We start from the raw sequence: 2008 nt of genomic DNA on the forward strand, positions 1-2008 counted from the left end.
TGGCGCGCCAACGCTCCGCCCCGCGGCGCCGGTGTCAGCGCGGGAGCTGGGATCACGGGAGCGTAATTTGGGTTGGGAAAGTCGCGCCGTAAACTTAACACTGCCAAGTCCGCCAGACCCATTCCTGGAGTAACGTAGGGCAGAACGCAGCCCTAAAGAGGCATTTGCACGCTTTGTCTGCGGGCAGAAGGAGAGTCCAAAAAAAAAGGCATAAGACAACTATATAAACATACGATCTACACCAATAGCACACCAGTGGTGTCAGGACATCAAACTGCATCTGGAAATCCAAGGATCAATAGTTCCTATTTCACACACAACCTTATATGAGCCTCAACCCAGTTAAAATTTCGCTTAGTAGCCAGGAGGGCATCCTGATAAGCTCTGGGTACACACTCTCTCTGTTAGCTTTTCACATATACAATGAAAACCTTAACTGGGAGCTGAAATAACCTCAGATTTTCTAATAAAAAAACTTAAGCACATGCAATGTCCGAAGAGTTTTAAGTTTTGTGTCATCTGGGATTGGGTGAGGTGGGTTGGAGTTTTTTTATCTGTTTGCTTTTAAGAAGTAGAAGAAAGTGATCAGGCTTCACGTGCTCAGTCATGTCTCCTCTCAGTCACGTTCAGGGAGCAGATGCAGGCCTGGGAGCTGGAGGTTCTTAGGAAAAAGAAAAGTAGTGATATTTACCTTGTGGTGCTTGCTATCATCCGGATCTGGACAAATTTCTGGGCGGTTGTCCTGGTTTGAGTGACACGGGACTAATTTCTCTTCTAATACTTGGGAAGACTGCACTTTTAGAAGACTCTAGTGTCTGAATTTGTGAAAATATTTACTTTTTAGCTAGCTATGGTGTGTGGGTTTCAAGGTCTTAGTGTTTTTGGGCTTGCCAGGTGCAGGGATGAGGAGGAGTGAGACCTGAGCACTTGACCCAAGCTGGCCAACAGGATTACTTCATACTATGAACATCACATTCAATATAAATTAGAAAGTTTGCTGCGAAGGGCTCTCTCTCCCTTGATGACTGCCATCCTGAGAACTTCTTGCCCCCGTGCAGAGCACTGAGTCCTTCCCTTCCTGCCAAAGCTGTAGCACTCACAGTGTCCAATATTTACTGTCCCCTGCTGGGACCGCACAGCTTCCTACTGATAGAATTCTCTGAGTATAGTTTGCATATTCTGTATTGGTATCGGGATCAATATTGGCTCTTTAGTGCTATTAATGTTAATTATCTAATCTTATTCTCTTAAATCTGTTTATATTTCAACCCCCGGTCTTCCTTCATTTTCCCCCGATTCCTCTTCCCAGGTGGGGAGGGGTCATTGGATGAGAGAATAATTGTCTAACTGACAATAGATAGTTATGGGTTTCTCAAACTGTAACAGCGGTGCAGCCACTACTGCCAGTGCCTTCTGCAAGTCCTAATTCATGTTCACATCTTCCTAATAACAGTGGTCCTTTAGTTTTCCCTTGTCTATTTTACCCTAATTATGATGATGGCAGCGCAGCTGGGCATGGAGCCTCCTGATGGCTCCTTCGCAGTAACCGCGCACTGAGTTGCTCTGGAGGAGCTGTGCTGGATTTGGTTGGGATAGAGTTAATTTTCTTCATAGTAGGTGGTGCGGGGCTGTGTTTTGGATTTGTGCTAGAAACAGCGTTGATAACACAGGGTAGTTTTCATTATTGCTGAGCAGCGCTTGCACAGAGTCAAGGCCTTCTCTGCTCCGCACCCCATCCCACCAGTGAGCAGGCTGGGGCTGCACAAGAAGCTGGGAGGGGACACAGCCAGGACAGCTGACTCCAACTGACCAAAGGGATATTCCATACCATATGGCATAATGCTCAGCATATAAATCTGGGGGAAGAAGGAGGAAGGGGGGGACGTTTGGAGTGATGACATTTGTCTACCTGAGTAACCATTATGCATGATGGAGCTCTGCTGCCCTGTGGATGGCTGAACATCTGCCTGCTGATGGTTAGTAGGGAATAAACTCTATGTTGCTTTAT

Source organism: Charadrius vociferus, unplaced genomic scaffold (genome assembly GCF_000708025.1).
Source record: "Charadrius vociferus isolate BGI_N301 unplaced genomic scaffold, ASM70802v2 scaffold51, whole genome shotgun sequence".
NCBI classification, from domain to species: domain Eukaryota; kingdom Metazoa; phylum Chordata; class Aves; order Charadriiformes; family Charadriidae; genus Charadrius; species Charadrius vociferus.